Raw genomic sequence first — 20811 nt, 5'->3', positions numbered from 1 at the left:
GTGATCCATAAAGGAAATGTAATTTTCTAATTGGGCCACATGGTGGTGCTTAGTTGTATTTGGGTGGAATTCTAGAAGGTTGTAGATATTGTGTAGGTGGAATTCTAGAAGGTTGTGGATAAATCATGCATTGGTTAGTAAGTGCCTATTTAAGCAAGGCATATGAACATTTCTAATCAAACTAGAAGGTGTGGAAGCTTTGGAAGGTCAAGCTTCAAGGTGTGAAATATCTTAAGGTGTAGCTCTTCAAGTAGAAGTTCTTGGGTGGTTTGGAGGTGAAGGCTCTTAGTTGGGAAGTTCTTCTTGGTGAAGCTCTTGGTGTGAAGACTGTTCTTGTGGAAATTCTTATTTAGGAGTTCTCTTATGTTGAAGAATTTGTAAACTTCTTTTTGAAGAAGTCATATCTATGATATCATCTTGTGTATGTTGTAAGGATTTTCAAGTATAATAAAATTGCTTGGGAATCATTTTATCTCTCTTTGTCTCCATATTGTTGCATTATTGGTTATGAGTTGGCAAGTGTGGTGTGGCCCTTCATCATTAATCAAATCAAAAAATTACTTTGTGGACAAAACCCTATAGTTGGGACTATTGTGTGAGCTAACTTGGTTTTGTTTCTTTTATTTCATTACATTGTAAGGTTTACTTTCTTCATTACAATATTACTTTATTCCCCTGTTCTATGCGCATTAGTTCATATGCATGTCATTGATTGTATGAGAAGTTCAAGATTTGATTAATGAAGAAATTGAATAGGAAACAACCCGAGTATTGTCAAATCTTAGTCAGTTTAGCAATTCGGGCATTGCCAAACTAATCATTCTTTTTTCCTCTCATGTTGTGGTAGATAGCCTTGCATTATTTCAATCTTGCATCCAAGGTAGAATGGATTGCATATTAGGTGTTAGATTTGAAAGTCGCTAACTATTTTATTTTCCATCATTATTGGGTATATTAGAGTCAAGGTACAAACCAAGAAACTAAGGAAGACAAACTATTAACCAACACTCATATAGAGTTTATAGTGTTTTACTTAGATATAGTATATGTAATTAAAAAAATTATAAGTATGTATTTTAACACTCGAGAAAATGTGGATTTTGAGAAGGGAAAAAATAACAAATCTTATTAAAAAAATTAAAAATCATATGACATTCTAGAAGAGAGAGTCCTCTTCCAAAATGTATAATTTTTCTTTTGGTTAGAATAGATTTGTTTTGAAAAATGTGATGGGAGATGAAAACTATCGAGTTCAAGTGAGTTGAAATTTGAATTGTTATAAAATTGAAAATATAGGTCAAAAACTACTTTTTATTTTTTATTGATCTAGCTATATATGTCATCTATAAAATAATATGAGATCAAAGGGAAAAATGTTTATTTCCACATAGTTTTGTGGTGGGAACTAGACCACTAATTTTTTAGCATTTTTCAACAACTAAAAAATCAACATTAAAAATTAGGAAAATATATCAATCCTTATTTTGAATAATAATTAAAAATAATAATCTTAAACTTCATCCATTTCTACACGTTTCATTAGTTTACTTCATTTCCAAATTCTAAATAATAATACCAGTTTTATGTTATTGAAGTTGAATAGTTATACTTTTGTTAGCCTTTTCATTTATAAAGGAGTGACACGAGTTTGAGGTTTTACCCATATATGAAATGTGTGCTATTGATTTGTGTTACTGTTAACTTATTATTATTTTATAAAGAAGCTCTTAGTTTTGGGGGGAAGTTACTAGTGCTAAAGATCTTAACGAGTACAATTAGCAAACAATTGTGACTCTTTTAAAGTACACAATTTTTCAAGGCATGTACACTTTAAATGATGCTAATTGTAAAAGGTTGTGTCCTTTTGAAAGGACAATAGTAATGAAGTATTGTAAAGATGAATGTAGTTCAATGAGCAAACGATTGCACCTTTGAAGCCATGTCATTGAAAATTATAAGATTCAATCTATGTTTCTAAAAGACATATTCTCCCAAAGGATAACATCCTCACTTGTAAGGATGTGCCAAAATGTTACTATGTAATAATTTGTTTAAAGAATTTGATTCCTTTCCATTTTATTTAATCAATTTTTTTATTGCAGGTCACATTGGATGAAAAGGAAATAAATAATTCCTCAATAGGTAAGGAAAAATTATCATACAAAATATGCAAGTTTTCACCATCCAAAAATTAACAACACACATTGCACATCCATTTCATTGGCAAGGTGATATTATGTTTTTGCAAACATGGAATCTTTGGTAGAATGGGGAAACAAGTGTGAACCTTGTGACGATGATAAAACAAGCAAAAAATAATGGAGCATATCCTAAGATGACCTACAAAAATTCAAACATAAATTTGAATTGATAGTTGTGAATTATGTAGACATTAAAAAATAATTATACATTTGGATCATGATTAGCGTGGCGTTCATAGTTTTTGAGTTGTTTGTAATTTACACCTCTCCAGTTGGAAAGAATGTTCTAGTGTATTGATATGTTTCCACCATAAAGCTCTCAATTTCTTCACACAAAAAATTAGCGTAACCTCTAACACTACATACCAAATAGTCATAAGACTTTGCTAAATCCATGAGTTGCTTGTGATAGTTTTACCTCTACCAAAATGAGAAACAAAACAAATTAGTTGCTAAGCTCCTTCTTTAAAACTATGTCCTACCTACTTTTAGTGACTTCTCTATGAAGCTTTATTGAGATTTTTGAATGGAGATCTCCAATAGCATCAAGGCAACAACCCTTAAGCTTCACAGACTAAGGAGCACATTGAGCTTGGGAAAAATTAGTCAACTTTGAATATTAAAAACTTCTAGCCTAAAAGTCAAACGTTAGTGTGTGATGTTTAAGCCATCAATATTTTCACCAACAATTAAGAAACCCTCTACAAGTTTAAGCAAATGGAAATAGACGAACTATGGGAAGATACATAGTAGTGGCTATAGCTACCTTCATGTGTTCAATTGAGGTACCAAATGATGTCAAAATTATCTTAAAAAGTTTGGTTGTTCTCGTATGCGACTTAACTACTTAAAGCTAAGATTTCGACTTCTCACCAATAACGATCCACTCTATAGAAGTCATTATGTGTGTATAGGTCAAAAAGTGGTAAAAAAAGGTGTCACATAGTATTAGACACCATGAACCCCAAGAGTGGTTAAATTTATATCTATAACAACTTTTATAAAATGGATTTTTATTGGTGAGAAGCTAAAGCCTTAGCTCTAAACAATTAAGTCACAAATGAGAACAACAAATTTTTTTGAAAAATTATGATATTGATTGGAACCTCAATTAAACTCATTAAATTAGCTATAACCACACCACTACTTAATATCTTCCCCTATGCAATATCGAACATATGTAATATGTATTAAAGATCTAAATATTATTTTTCAAAATTGTATTAGGGTGGGGTCCCATGGGCACCTACTTGCTTAAAAATAGAGCGGGTGCCGCTGAGTTTTTTTAGGAACATTTAAAGGGAACCGATTCATGAATTTTTAATGTGAATCTGCTTTAAAAAATTAGCTCCTACAAACAAGGAAGTTGGTGGTCCCATGAACTTTAAAATGAAACTGTTTAAATTTTTTTAATTTATGATAACATTATTTTATTATAATCATAATTAAATTTATTTTATATGATAAAATTTTTACAATCAATATTTAAAAAAATTATCTTCCAATCTATATTGTAAATAAAACTAAAAAATATTTACATTATTTGAAATGTTTTGAAAATTATATGGTATTTATCTTTTTTATTTTATTTATTTTTAAATCTTTAAATTATATTAAATATGATGAAAAAAATTATATCGATTTATAACACATTCAAATTGCTCATATGTAAACTAATTTGAATTTTGTTATAGTATTTGTATTTTATTATAATTATAATTAAATTCTTAATTTTATAATATGTTACTTTGCATATATATTAACTTTTTACAATCATTATATTAAAAGAAATTGTGTTGCAATCTATATTGTAATTTGTTTAAGTATATAAAAATTAATTAAAAGAAAAAAATTGTTTACATTATTTGAAATATTTTGCAAATCATATGATAATTCACTTTTATCAATTTTGAGTACTTATTTTCATATCTTTCAATCATATTAAACATCATGAGAAAAACTATATCAATTAATAACACATTTAAATCACTTAAGGAAGCTATATGTAAATTGATTCGAATGTTGTATATGAAAGTTCTAGTATTCCTATAATATTCAAAGTTAAAGAAAAATAATATAAAATTTTACAAAGCATATTCAAATTACCATTTATCTCTCATTTCTTAACAATTCTACATGCTTACATTATTCATATCACCATTTACAAAAGTGATTAACGCTTCTCGAGCAATTGTTGCAACTGGATCAGCTGAATCACTAGTTGACATATTTGTTCCCCTCTTATCAAAGACATCATCACATGTATCATCTTCATCTTGCACATTTAATCTCATATTATGCAATACACAACAACAATATATAGTTTTTGGAAGTACTTCCAAATGTGGATGCCGCATTTTTTATTCCAAAATTTGCCACATCCTTTTTAGCCTCCCAAATGCACGTTCTACCATAATACGTGTTGATGACGACTTAAAATTGAATTCTCTTTGACTAGTTGTTAGACCTCTACCGAAAGGTGTAATTAACCATGTCAACAATGGATATCCTCCATCACCAATAATATACTCTCTCATATTCAATGAGCCAATTGACACTGGATGCCCATTTAATTTCTCTCCACCTTCACACATTCTATAGAAACCTGAGTTTCATAGAAGTCTAGAATCATTTACAGAGCCAGGCCATCCTGTAAAAATATCCATGAAATACATATTGCTATCAACAATTGCCTATAATGACATGCTATAGTTATGTCAAGATCAAACCAATCAGAAGAACACTCATCAAGTGGAAGATGAAATTGAATATGAGTTACATCTATTGCTCCACAACAATTTGGAAATCCTCATTTATGACAAAAACCTTCTTTCACATGCTCAATTGACATTTGATTACTAGGCCATTGGATATGATTTTTATATCTAGTAAAAAATACATTTATGAACTTATTCACAACTCTTACAACAGTGGACTTACCACAACCAAATAGTTAACTAATGTTAACCATTGTCATTCCTGATGACAAACGTAAAATTGCAATAGCAATCTATTTCTGAAATGAAAGCACCCTACTTTTTATGGAACTAGCCAATGAATATGATATTACACCTTGCTTCAAGTCATCATTCAAATTTTCACAAAGGTTTTTGAATAATGCATAAGGCAACCTAAAATTGCTACGAAAACATTCATCATCACATCTAACTTGAAAAATGCAATGGTTCCACCAATGTAAAGAGTGTGGCTTGACATACCACTCACCTTGAATTCTTCCTTCCCACTGAGAAATAGATAAATCATTCCCAATAATCTGATGTTCTAGCTCATAATTGGTTGCATGAAGGACTATTTCCATGTCATCTAATTCCATGCTTGACAAATGTATTCTTTTAGACAAATGTACTCTATGTTTCTTACAATTGTTTTGTGCACTTTTTGAAATCCGACTATCATTCCAAATTTGTATTGCCAACTAGATAACATTTGATGGAACATCAAGAAGAAATTGCATTTTTTTGGTACAATTAGAATTCATTATGTAGTATTAAACTCCACCCTACCCAAAAAAAAGAAACACAAAAAAACATTAAGTTTTTAAGACTTGAAAAAAATTACATAAACACTAAGGTAAGAATACAATTCTAATATGAATATAACAGTAACATAATATACACCAAATTTTTTAACAAAGATAAAGAATCTATTGTATTAACTGATAAGAATTATTACAAGCTATTGTTGCTATAAATATAGTTCAAATTTCTCATGGATATTGCTGCTATGATTGACTTATTACAATAATTATATGAGACACACTAATTAGATGTATCGTGACATAGCAACTATTTTCAAACTTAAAGTCAATTGTATTCCTTTGAACTCAGAAATAGAGTTACAGCCTAATCCAAATCAGTAATTTGCATTCACAAGTTATTGCTGCTATAAATATGGTTCAAATTTCTCTTGGATATTGCTACTATGATTGACTTATTATAACAGTTATATGAAATGCATAGATTAGATATATCGTGACATAGCAACAACTTTCAAACTTATACTCAATTGTATTCCTTTGAACATAGAATTAGAGTTACAGCCTAATCCAAATCAGTAATTTGCATTCACATCCAAATTTTTGAAATTTGTATTGTATTCTGAGTTGCGAAATTCGCAAATGGAAAATGTTTATTGCAAGTATGTGTAACCAAATGCTGAACGAAAAAAATGCAAAAGCAACATTTGACAACATGACAATGGGTCATAGAGTTCTGAACTTTATATTTAAAACAAAAAAAGCACAATTGTTCCATGAAACTAGTGCACAAGAAAAGCAAGTGCAATGATTTCAAATGCTAAACAAAATATTATTTAAATATCATACTAAACTTAAACCCACACACACACACACACACTCTCTCTCTCTAAAAGTAAGATGAGTCATTTTTCGTTTGAAAATGATTCCAAAATCTTAACCATTGCTTGACCTATGGAATTAAGGGCAACAACTAGGCTCATTTGCACATTGACCTTTTGTTCTACCAACTTGATCAATTTTTCATCATTTTCTACTTGCCTTTGCATCACAACATGGTCTTTTTCATGATGTTTCATGCAGCCCTCTTGAGCAACCTCTAATGTAGAAACAACTAGTTTGTTGTTTTCAAGAATTGTATCTTTCATCCCAGTTGCTCTCAAATTTTCCTTTCTCTTTTTGCCTGTGTATTCCTTTTCACTTTCATTGTCTGTGTATATTGACCCTTGACATGCTCCATTCATTGCATCAAATTAATCCCCTAGAGAGTTTTCATTTGGAATAGAGTATTTTTCATTGGATGTATAAGTGTTGTAAGATGTATCAATAGTAATATTTTCAAGATCAATAACTCTATCAGTCCCAAAATTTGTCTCCATTGCATCCATAAGCTCCTTTGGAAAGTTTGATGGAAGTCTTTTTTCTGCTCTTTTTTTGCTTGTCATAATCCAATAACTATCATGGCCAGAGGGAATATGTAACTCATAATCTCTTATTCTCTTGTAGTCTGGAAAAATATGCTCCCATCGGTCTCGACATTGATTTGCTGTCCAAAAGACTCCATGATGAGAACAATATTCCTCCACAATTTTCCACTTTTCACTAGCTGATCTAGTCTTCTTCATTGGCCCACCATTTGAAAGTGTGTCTTTCTCATTGCATTTTGCTTCAATGAGGACTATGGTGTCTGAAATGCTCCATCGTATCCTTCCTTTCTATGTTGAAGAAACCATAGGTGTTTTTTTTGGAACTTTTGGTTGTTCAAATGGAGTACATGGTATTCTTTCTTCATTTTCACTCTCTATATTTTGAGAAATATCAGAGACAAAATTTTCATTCTTTATCTAAGTACTTAGTACAAAGTCATTGAAGTCTTCATTTATGAAATATATATCATTATGTTGCATGTCATTTTGTGACAACATTGTTGTAAACCTCCTAAAACCACTCTTTGTTGGTATTGGATGATGTAGATTTTGATCCATAATAACTCCAACAAATATATCTTGCTTCACACTGTACATAAAGATTCAAAAATTATAATTTTTTCAATAACAAGATTGGATTGAGATGCATAAGTTACATAAGAAATAACTAGTACAACATAAAAATTTGATTGTTCTATAACTACCAAGGTTGCATCAGATTTTATATACAAAAGGAAAGATGCATAAGTTACATAAGAAATAACTAGTACAACATAAAAATTTGATTGTTCTATAACTACCAAGGTTGCATCAGATTTTATATACAAAAGGAAAAATCTCCATGTCACTCAAACTTTCATTATAACATACTAACAGGTTTAAACTTTCAAAGAATTTGTCTTTCAAATATTTATGGATATTTGAAGAAGTTTTAACTTTCGAAGCCATTTTAATAAACAATCATATTGTAGTCTTCAGAATCATTTTGACATAGAGCACAATGTAGTGAACTTAAAGTATATTTTTTTCTCTTACAATTGTACTTTACTGTACAGATTCAACTTGAAACACAGTCGAACATACTACCAATTCCATTTTCTAGCCTTAACTCAACTGCTATAATATTTTTGTTTTAGGAAAATTTGGGTTATATTGCCAAAAAATTTCTTGATTTTATAGACAGTTTCAAGAATAAGTAGATTGGTTGCAAGGTCTATGTCACAATCAATCATTGTTAACTATGGTTTATACAAAAAAAGGATGAAAGTTTAAACTCTCATAAACCTAGGACAATGTCATAAGACTATAATATAGTATGTTTGATCATAATGAATAGTCACAATTACAATTACAGTATATGAAAGAACTTTGAGTTACTCCTCTGCATGTAAAACATGGAATTGTTGTCTTTCAGATTCTATAGGAAGCATAAAATGTTGAAAAGCATAGGAAAAATGAGAAAACCCAAAAACATTTTAATTAATGTTGTCTCTGAAAAGAAAACTCCATGTTGAACCTATTGGATCGTTATAGACAACAGAGAAATACTATGAATTCCACCAGCCATGCTAGTATTGAAAATTTCCATTATGGAGGTCTAAGCAGGGAAAATGATGCTGAGTTCTCTGCAGTAGACGATGGAGTTTCTAAGTTGTTCAATAAACCAACAACTAAGTAGATAATTGAGATTCCCATAATAGAGGTATAATGAAGTTTTATGTTCAATAAATGCATAAAAGAAATTGAACTAATGAACTAATTGAAAGAACTAATGAAGTAATTGAAATATTGAAAGTCATAAATAAGTAAAAATATTTATCACATTACTCCTATTGAAGTCATAAATAAAAATAGGAAAAATGTAAGCAAGTAATAAGCAGGAAAAGAAGGCTGATAAACATGAAAATTGACGTCCCTTCCTGAGAAAGATGAGAATTTGAGATAATGAACTTTTGGTTAGTTGCCATCATTTGTGGACTGACAAACTTGGATTAAGTATCACTGAGAAATGGGTCTATAAAACATGGCATAAGACAAAAGAGAAGGAACTTTGGGGATATTAACAATACATTCAACTTTGATTTTATTTTCTGCAAATTTTCTACAGTGATTGGGTGTATTGGAGAGAAAACCATTCACACATGAACCTATCATCTTGGGGACAATAAAAACCTCAAGAGCAACACATAATACTTAGTTTACAATTTGTATGTTGGGAATAGTGAATACCCAATAAGTTGTATTATATTGGAAGACTTCCTAACAGAATTTTAGATGTATATATTCCTACATTTAGAAGGGCTTACTATAATGTTAGAAGAGTTGTGATCTTGCCATTTTACGAAAAAAGATTTTTCTTTTGGAGGTCTATGTCATGTTGTTCCATGCTTTTCTTCTCTAATGTTCTTTTCTCTTGTTTATCTCTAGACTTCTGTTATTGTAAAGGTTTCATGTCCTTTAAAACCTATTTTTACTTAATCAAAACACTAGTAATACCCAAGTAAATGGCACATGAGGATAGATAGTTGGAATTCTTCAACTTGATGAGATCCTTGAAGTATAGAAGAAGCAACTTGCCAAAAAATACATGTATGCCTCATAATAAAGGCACAAAAAAGGAATTTAAATCATCCACTACAAACTAGAATGTTCCATTAAAATTAATCACAGGCATCAGACCAACACGTGCAAGTTCATTGGAAAGACTTTTCAATGCCTTTGACAATAAGGATGGTTTTAAGAAAGAAACAAATTCTTTGGATGATAAGTCTGATAAGGAGGATATGATGAATGCCAAGGATATACCTTATAACAATGAGAATATAAGAAATTATTTGAAGGTATATTGTTGGGATAAAGAACTTCCTGCATATGCAGAATCTAATGTGGGTGATGGAACTCTTCATATTGTTAAACAAAAAGACCTAGATAATGAAGATGGTCAACTAAATGCACAATCAAGACAAAAATAACAAGAGAGTTTCAGCCAAAAATAGGTTACATACAACATCACTAAGGCAGGTTATACATGTTGCTTCTTTCAAGTCTAAAGATAAATAATCCTCAATGTCTTGGCAAAGTCCTCAACCTAATATTTAAGGCAAAACATATGACAAAAGAAAAGATTGACCTAGACCATTCTTTAGCACCAAGAAATTGGTTGAAGAAAGAGCAGTTGTAGTAGCTATGCAAGATAAACTTGCTAGAAGAGGACATCTCCTTCTCTAATTGAATGGTCACATGTGCAACATGAATACTTTAATCTAGATTTAACTCTCCAGTTCTTGAATCATGTTTGAGCATCATGGGCAAACATGTGAATTCATTGACTCATTGGAGGGAATCCTTGATGTAACAATTCAAAATATTTGTTGAGGTAAAGATGAACAAACACCAGCAACCATGGTATAGAATGTTGTAGGATACTAGATGAAAATTTAGATATTTGTTTTGCAAATATCTTTGTTGCATTCTGGGTTTCAAACCCTATAAAGATTGGATCAGTAAAAGTTCAATTTTGTTTAAGCATGGTTTGCAATGTTGCTTGAAGCTCCTAATGGCACATGAAGTTTGATGCTATTACCATTTTCCAGCAAAGAAGCTCAACATGAATGTATATGGATGGTCTCCAACTTGAAAGCACACAATGACAAGCCTCTCTAATGATAGAGAAAACAACTACAATTTCCACCAATCTTCCCAAATACAAAAATTTTGGAACCAAGAGGGGTTTGAATTGAATCAGAAAGAAAGATTGAATTTGGTTTGGCAGAGTCAAAATTTACTTACTTTTCGAACCCATATGATATTCAATGAATCTCCCCTCTTTCCATCGTAGTAATTACGACATTCCTACTGAAACTCTACAAAATGGGAATGCCTTTCTATTTCAAGAGAGTTGTAAGCAACCAGACACGTTAAATCAAACCAAATTTACTAATTAATCTCCCAGTGGTCATTATAAATCCCCTTTTCCCCCTCCCCAACATTTCGCCTGGTATAGTTGAATATGATCTTATGAAAACATATGCAAGAGATTCCCACAATTTCATAGAATGATAAGATTAAAAATGCAATATACATAAAATGGCTAAATGGCCACAGAAGAAATTTGAAATGGGCAAGGAAAATATCCTCATAAATTTAGTAATTTAAGTTTTGGTTAGGCTCTATAAAATCCTGTCTAGCTGAAGAAAATAAAACCAGATTCATATATGATAAGGAACACAAAACTAATAAAGAATTTGGAGAGAATGGGGAATGTCGAATCTAGGAGCCTTGCTCATCTCTACCACATATAGTATCTTCTAGAAATAAAAATTGTATGTTATTAACAAGATCTCCTTAATTTCAGGTGATAAAATGTACCCACAAAAATGATAGAAGTCAGACAGAACAACAGAATAATATTGCATGCATGATTTGAGAGAGATCAAGGCTACTGATGTTGATTACGTAATGCTGAGAAGCACAAGCTTGACAGAATCCCTTGCATAGTGCATAAATGGAAAATATGAAATTTGTTTAACAACCAAAAATTTATATGGAATGCACAGTAGCTGTTTAGAACTACCTATCAACAATTACAGTAATCCTTCGCTAAGAAGAGAAGATCAAAGAGGAAAGAAACCCACCCAGTGAGCCGCTCCTAAAATCTATAGGAGACACAAAGGCTAATTGCAAAGGGTTTAATAAACTAAAGTTATAGACAATTCTTTCCTTTCAGCTCTAAAAATCTCACATACTTTGTGATCTCGACAAGCATAGAAGATTTTTGGTGTCTGAATGAATGAAGCCAGGTTTAAATTCCAGTTTATAACTGACATAAGCCAACTTCTCTTTTAGGCGTTAAAGTGTTTTAATTTATAAAGATGGACAGAAAAAGAAATATCATTTATTGTTTCAATCGTTTCAATGTTCTCAGTGAAGAAAGCTTAAATCAGAGGAAAAAATGCCAACATGTAAGAAGAAATGAGTTGCAGCTTCCACAAAACTTCCCCTTCATTGAATGAAATTCCAAGCGTGCAGAAAAACAAGCATCTTTTGGATTTAATTCGTATGTATGTCATACACTTATTCAAACTACATAAAGATGTTGATCATGAATATCATAGAAAAAGAGAGATCATAATCCTCTTTGCTTCAAAATTTAACCAGGCTGGGATCAAATTCAAAAAGATGGAAGGGAAATTCATGGAGATCAGCATCAAGAAGAATGTATTTCATCTTCCCAGAATCAAAATCGTCGGCAGTGTTGAGACCCTTTTGCTGAATCTAATGGCTTTGGAAATATGTGAGGCAGCTTTGGAGATATGTGAGGTGAAGGACATGTCTATAATATCAAGGTACGTCCATCTGATGTGTAACCAAAATGTGAGTGCAAATAATTTACAGCGCAGGCAATGAAAACTTAATGCAGCGTTGAAGTTTGCCCCTTGAGCCAAACGCTCACCTACCACCCTGATGTCCAGAATAGATAGAAAAGTTAATACAAGTAGGTGAGATTTTTGAATTGGAAATGAGAGGGAAAACTGTTTTAGGTTAGAAGACAAAAAGGAATGTTTCTACATTCATTTTTAGGAGAGTTTTGCAGATCAAGCAGATCAAAGAGAAGTTGCAGAGCTAAGCAGAGAAGGAAGAAGGAAAGAAGTTTGTGCCTGCAGTTGCACGTGTTTCCCTTGTTCACTCTGTAAGTTTGTTGTTGTTTGGATTTGTCCTGTTGAAGTAGTGATTTCTCCAGGCACCATTGTATGCAGCCATTAGAGTTGCAGGTTTAAAAGTTTATTGAAGTTTGAAGTATTATCAGTTTAGGGTTATTTTAGGGTTTTCTAGTTGAAGCTGAATGCTCCCAGATTTTGTAATAGTTTAATGAAAGATTGAATAGAAAGCAAGCAACATACTTAATCTATTGTTCTTCATCTTCTATTCATTGCATTTGACAAGTTTGGTTGAAAGGTTAAAGCTTTGGCTTTCTGGTTTTAATGGTGAAAGCATTCACGTTGAAATATTTCCTAAGTTATAATTTTTAAGTTTGAAACAAAACACTCGGCATCCTCTTCCTCAGTTGGAGCCAAGCTCACTCGGCATCCATTGGTGCCGAGCATTTCCTATGTGTGTGTCGAGCATTATTCTTCAAGTGTCGAGCTCCTCTTTGTGCCGAGCTCACTCGTCACCTGCTGCCTGTCACTCAGCATTTGTTGGTGTCGAGCAAATTTCCACTCGGCACTTTCATGTGCCGAGCAAAATTTTTAGGTTTAGGGTTGAGTTGTGAGTTAAATTTAACTTGTATTTCTCACATGGTATCAGAGCTTTGAGGCCCCACATCCACAGTGAGTTAGGGCATTTGTTTTTTCTTGGGATGTTTGACATGGCAGTCCAGATGCAGGAAAGATATGGCAGTAGCCACCATCATTTAATGGACACAATTATGATACATTTGCAAAGAAGATGAAGACCATAATGGTTGCAAATGATTTGTGAGAGTTTGTAGTCATTGGGTTCAATGATGTGACAGACCCAACTTAGTATGCTGCCCTCACAAACACACAGAAGACTCATTTGAAAGAGTCAAGGAGGAAAGATGCAAAGGCATTAAGTCTTATTGAAGCAACAATGACAGAGACAATTTTTCCAAAGATTGCAGTAGAAAATTATGCAAAGGAAGCTTGGGATATCCTTGAGATGAACTTCAAGGGGACTGATAAAGTCCACACAGTAAAGCTACAGAATATAAGGAGGGAGTTTGAGAACCTTCAGATGAAGGAAAATGAACCAGTTGTAGACTTCAGTTCAAGGACCTCCAATGTGATTAACCAACTGAAGTCAAATGGAGAAGACTATCAAGAGCAGAGGATACTCGAAAAGATATTGAGGAGTTTAACTCATAAATATGACAATTTGGTCATGACCATAGAAGAGGTAAAAGACCTCACTATTTTGACAATGGATGAGTTGATGGGTTCTCTTCAAACCCATGAGCATAGGATCAATAAATCTACATTTTTTACTTCCCAAGAGCAAGCATTCAAGGCTCAGTCAAATCCAAGAGGAAGGGGGAGAGGAAGAAATGGCTCAAGCAGGAACTCCAGAGGTAGAGGCCGAGGTGAAGAGAAAAAAGTATATAGGTTGAAGAGAGCTCTTTATGGGCTCAAGCAAGCTCCACAGGCATGGTACAGTAGGATTGACTCATATTTGATGAGCAATGGCTTTAGCAAAAGAAATGGTGAGCCCACTCTTTACATCAAGGCAGTAGATGGTAATGTATTGATTGTTGTCTTGTATGTAGATGACTTAATTTTTACTGGAAATGATAAGGCTCTAATTGGTGAGTTCAAAGAGGCCATGAAAAGTGAATTTGAAATGACAGACCTAGGTCTCTTGAAATACTTTCTAGGCATAGAAGTAAAACAAATGCATAATGACATCTTCATCTCTCAAAAAAAATATGCAGGGCAGATCTTGGAGAGATTCAAAATGCAGAACAGTAAGGCAGCCCCCACACCAACAACAATAGGTCTGTGTAACGCCCCGCCAAGGGATCCAAAAGAATTAACTTAGAGTTTCACTAAGTTTGCTAAACATTTTTTTTTCTTTTTTCTTTTAAAAGTAAGAATGTATATCATACACATCAAACACATAGTAGCGGAAGCAATAACATGTAATCATCAACAAACATACATCACAAGTTACATTCCTTAAGGATCCCAAGACGTTGAGTCACATTTAAATTTAATTAATTCTAAGTCTAACAACTACCACATCCACATGAAAGAATAATAAGAAAGTCCAATGTCCATAATATACATTTGTTCCAAATGCCTCTTGAAAATTTAATTTGGAATGCTCAATCATCCACTGTACATGTCACAGGGTATGAAAGGCTTAAAATAATATACATATGTAAAGATAAAGATACATCATCCTCAAATCCATGATACAAATTACAGTAGAATAAATGAAACTAATAACATACCTGATACATCCATACATCCATAATGATAAAACATCTATCATAAAATCTAACCATCCATCATAATAATCCAAGAACATAGTGAAGGTAAATGCCAACCAAGAAAGCTCCAGCCACGATGACCACGGACGGATCTCAATGGTAAGAGTAAAAAGCACTACCACCCGACCGCGTGGAACCTAAATGGTCCACTCCCACCGTGCTGAGGAGATAGTCTCAAGTCCCAAACAAGGTATCAAAACACAAAACACAAGTACTCTCTAAGTCTGGGAAATCCTAAAAGTACACTAACGCAAAGGTTCCAACATAGATAGACATCTAGACCCAGAGACACCACAAAGACACGTAGAAAACTTGCTATGCAAGCGAGAAAGTGTCATCACATGAATCACATTGGAAGTTACCCGAGCAATCCCTCAGGAATCTCGGGTCCCCAGTAATCCTGCGGCCATTAATATCCTCTCGTACTGACGAGGCATACTATGGAATGCAAGGTCACAACCAAGCATTCTCTCTACCCCATCCTGGCCTGTACTAGCACTCAAGGCATGGGAGAGAACATACAATTATCTTATTAGGTTCATTTAAGTCAGTATTTAGGTGAGATGTTTTCACTTTTTAAAACAACTTACAATGGGTTACTCCAGGCAGCCTCTTAGGGCCCCGATCCCCATTGCAAACCACTTCCCGACACTACACATAGATAACCTACCCTAGGCTCATGAAATCACGAATTAAAGAATCATAATAAAATCACCTCAGTCCTATACAAGCGACTGAAAAACATCATAAAAGATAAGCCACAAAAATTACATCAGTTCTTCATGAGCAACAGATAAGCATCAAATAATAATCATATGATCACAACAGTTCTCTATCAGCAACTGAAGGCATCGATGATAAATCACAAAATCCAATGGTTCTCCAATGAGCAACCAGAAAGTATCCCAATAATAAATCACAATACTGATCAAAGACTCCAAAATGGTCAAGTCAACACATGACATCATCAAGAACATAACAAACACTTCAGTCCTCTCAACCGATCGAAAGCAATCCAAGTGTAACTGATTGAGACTCAAAAATGGTTATCAAATATAACTGATCGATGACTCAAAAATGGTTATCCAATATAACTGATCGATGACTCAAAAATGGTTAAGTCAGGTATCTTATATACATACACTTCAGCTTCACACCAGGAAACTGGAAAGCAATAACAAACAGTAATGACAAACATGTCATAGAGAATATCAACACATCACCAGGGTTGGGTTTAAAAGATCGAGATCAAAACAACATATCACATTCACATAATCCCCGAGCCTCTCGTAACAACCTAGGACTGGTCAATACTAGAACAACCCCCAACACCCCCAAACATAAGCAGTACAAAGAACACATAAAAAGGACAATCTACAGTTCGGTTGAATTAGAAAACACATAGTTTAGTTAAACAAGAGGGTTTCAGTTTCAGTGTAGAGTTCAAGTAAATAATCTCGTATTTCAAATTGGTTGATAATATACTATTGAGCCAATGTAAGGTCTCTATTCCCAGTTTCATATATATTTCAAGTAATAAGTTTTCATAGTTTACTTTACGAGTTAACTCATTCTTGTCTTAGATAAATCTTGACTAAATAATAATCATTTATTAATTATTAAAATAATAACAATTGATTATTAAATAAATAATAAAAATCTCAATTTCAATTTTTTTTTAAAATAATAACATAATTATGATATTTCTTATTAATTTAGTTAATCCCAAAACCAATTTACCTTACTAAATTAATAATAATTATTTATTTAATAATAATTAATTAATTAATAAACAATGTCTATTAACAAAATTCTCTAATAAATAATATTCATAATCATTAATTAATTCAATATTAACAACTATGATAAACATTCATTTATTAAATAATATTTAATAAATGTTAATAATGCATAAATATATATATATATATAAAATTAAACTTAATATATAAAACTTTATCATAACCTAACTAATAAATCAAAACAAAATATGATCAAGCGATATTAAATCGCTACTGGCTGCTATCGCAGCAAGGTACTGCTGCGTCAGCAGTACCTACTACGACACACGACAGTGAAAGGACGGGTGGGGGTGTGGGTCAATGACCCCCCCCCCCCCCCCCCCCCCCCATATTAATATAAATTGTTTTTTTTTTTTTTATTTGTTCAAAAATTTTATATTAATACTTTTCAAATATATTTAATTTTATAAACATTGTTTTAAACAATCTTCTTTTTCCAATATATATATATATATATATATATATATACATATATATATACATATATATATATATATATGTATATATGTATGTATATATGTATATGTATATATATATGTATATATGTATATGTATATGTATATGTATATATATTTTTAATAAATGATTGAAATTTTAATCTGATAGAACTAACCACCCAGATCTTTAAATTAAAATATTCCTTAAAAGAATATCGTCTCTTTTTTAATATAAAATTTATATAACAAATTTCTTCTCTTTCATTTTAATAAAATTTTCCAATCAAGAATTTCTTTTCTTTCAAAAGCTCTCCCTAGTTTAATTTGTAAAATTCTATCATCTAGAACGAGGGTTTCAAATTGATTTATTCTTCCAATTCTATTATATATATGAAATACAATATAGTATCATAAGGTTCATAACAAGAGAGCGAAAGGATCAAATAGTGGAATCCAGACAATTCGGATTTATAATCCACAAGCACGAAGAAGACAGGATTATCAAATTGCATAATTCAACCCGTGATAAAACACAAGACCCTACCTCAACCTGATGCTATTATGCAATCTCCAAAAACTATAAGAGAATTCGCTCCTCTTCGATAACCTTTCTTCTGAAAATCTTCTTTAGAATTCGCCTTCTGAAATTTGCTTCCAAATGTGTCTCCCAAAATTTCTGTCTCCCCCCAATTCCTTGTCCAAATTCGTGTCCCCCAAAAATGAACCCCCAAAGTTGTGATAAGGAGTCTTCTCCTCAAATCAGGGCACTAATTGTGCGTTCACCCGAGAAGACTCTTTGCTCACTGAGTTAACTCCAAAATTAACTTTTATTAATCTTTGCTTTATCTTTTTAATGCATATTAAATGAATCATTAAATAACTTTATTTAATTTTTCCACTTGACTTCTATTTTTAATCTTTATTACTTTAATCACATGTGTACTTTATGAAATTAAAATAACGTTATTAATTTCTATTATTTAATCTTTTAATTAATTTCTTTTATATTTTCAACTCAAGCTCGCATCATGCAATCTTGCAACTTTTAATAATTAATATATTTTCACTTTTTAATTTATTTTAGAAACTTAATTGATAAAATATTTAATTAACTTAAATAACAATAATATTTAGCATTTATTTAAAAATGAACTCTTAATATATTATTATTAAATTAAATAAATATTATAATGTTCTAAATTTATCTTTAAACTTTTATCTCCAAATTTAATTCTTTTTATTTAATTAATTTCTTAATTAATTAAATATAATTAAATATTAAAATATCATAATAATTTTCTATTAATTAAATCTTTAATTAATCATTTTAATTAAACTTAATTAATAGAAGAAAATACGCCAAAGACTCATAAAGACAACATATGAAAACCCATCATAGAAGAACACATACTAAATCAAACAAAGAGGGTTATAATCACAAAATTACATCCTTTGATGCATTCGAAGGGTACTTAGCTCAGATACTTGTCCTAATTATCAATTAGGACAATTGGCTAAAGGGTTTAGGATTTGGACTTAAGAGTTTATCTCCCCTCTCTTACCATTGAGATAATGCGATAGGGTACACTCATCCTGGCAATTCAGGGAAGTCGATACCCGGTACTTGCAACCTGCATAAAATTCATGCACGTACAAACACAATATTCTAATCTAAACAGACAATAGCAGGAAGTGGTGCATCGTGTAGATCCCGACTAGCAGGTGACTACGACTCCCTTCCTTAACCACATCAGAAACACCATACATAAAGAAAACAAACACGCACACCATACATATGCAGTATGGGGTAAGTATCCATAAGAAAACACATGTGATAATAAACCATCAATATCTGAAAATATTGTATAATCATCATGCATATATGAAATATAGAGTAAAAATCAACTGAATCTAAGACAATATCTGATAATCACCAAACAATACTACTAATCATTAAACATAAAATTAGCCTAAAAGAGTTCGACAAAAATAACAGAAATGCGAACTAGGGGCAGGCACTACAGTCTGAAGTTGAGCAAGGAAGACTCTAGCAAGAGAGTGGATCCAACATTATACAAGAGTATGGTTGAAAGTTTAATGTATTTGACTGCAACTCGGCCAGACCTAATGCATGCAGTAAGTCTAATTTTCAGATTTATGGAAACACCAAAGGATTCCCATTGGCAAGCGAGAAAGAGGATCCTAAGGTATGTGAAAGGTACCAAGGGATTTGGGATTTTATATACTGCAAATAATGATTTCAAGTTGGTTGGTTACATAGATAGTGATTGGGCTGGAAGTATAGATGATAGGAAGAGCACTTCCGGATATATGTTTCATATGGGATCGGGTGCAATTTCATGGGCATCCAAGAAGCAACCTATTGTCGCTCAATCTATAGCAGAGGCTAAATACATTGCAGCAAATGCAGTAGCATGTCAAGCAATTTGACTAAGGAGGATCTTGACAGATTTGAATGAAAGGCAAGAGGATGGAACTACAATTTATTGTGACAACATCTCATCAATTGCATTGTCCAAGAATCCAGTTTTCCATGGGAGAAGCAAGCATATTGAGATCAAATACCACTTCATCAGAGAGTTGGTGGAGAATGGGGATATCAAGATGAAATTCTGCAAGTCAGAGCATCAACTAGCAGATATTTTCACCAAGCCATTAGGCATTGGATCTTTTGTACACCTAAGAGAGTGTCTTGGTGTAGTTGATGTGGATCAGCTATGATCCTTGGCTTGGGACAAAGGGGGAGTGTTGGAAAACTTAATGCAGCGTTGAAGTTTGCCCCTTGAGCCAAACGCTCACCTACCACCCTAACGTCCACAACAGACAAAAAAGTTAATATGGGTAGGTGAGATTTTTGAATTGGAAATGAGAGGGAAAACCGTTTTAGGTTAGAAGACAAAAAGGAATGTTTCTACATTCATTTTCAGGAGAGTTTTGCAGATCAAGTAGATCAGAGAGAAGTTGCAGAGCTGAGCAGAGAAGGAAGAAGGAAAGAAGTTTGTGCTTGCAGTTGCACGTGTTTCCCGTGTTCACTCTGTAAGTTTGTTGTTGTTTGGATTTGTCCTGTTGAAGCAGTGATTGCTCCAGGCACCATTGTATGCAGCCATTAGAGTTGCAGGTTTAAAAGTTTATTGAAGTTTGAAGTATTATCAGTTTAGGGTTATTTTAGGGTTTTCTGGTTGAAGCCAAATGCTCCCAGATTTTGTAATAGTTTAATGAAAGATTGAATAGAAAGCAAGCAACATACTTAATCTATTGTTCTTCATCTTCTATTCATTGCATTTGACAAGTTTGGTTGAAAGGTTAAAGCTTTGGCTTTTTGGTTTTAATGGTGAAAGCATTCACGTTGAAATATTTCCTAAGTTATAATTTTTAAGTTTGAAACAGAACACTCGACATCCTCTTCCTCAGTTGGA

This window comes from Cupressus sempervirens, chromosome 11, assembly GCF_028749045.1.
Source record: "Cupressus sempervirens isolate cs-2001-9-10 chromosome 11, ASM2874904v1, whole genome shotgun sequence".
Taxonomy (NCBI): Eukaryota; Viridiplantae; Streptophyta; class Pinopsida; order Cupressales; family Cupressaceae; genus Cupressus; species Cupressus sempervirens.
This window is presented reverse-complemented; position numbering follows the sequence as displayed.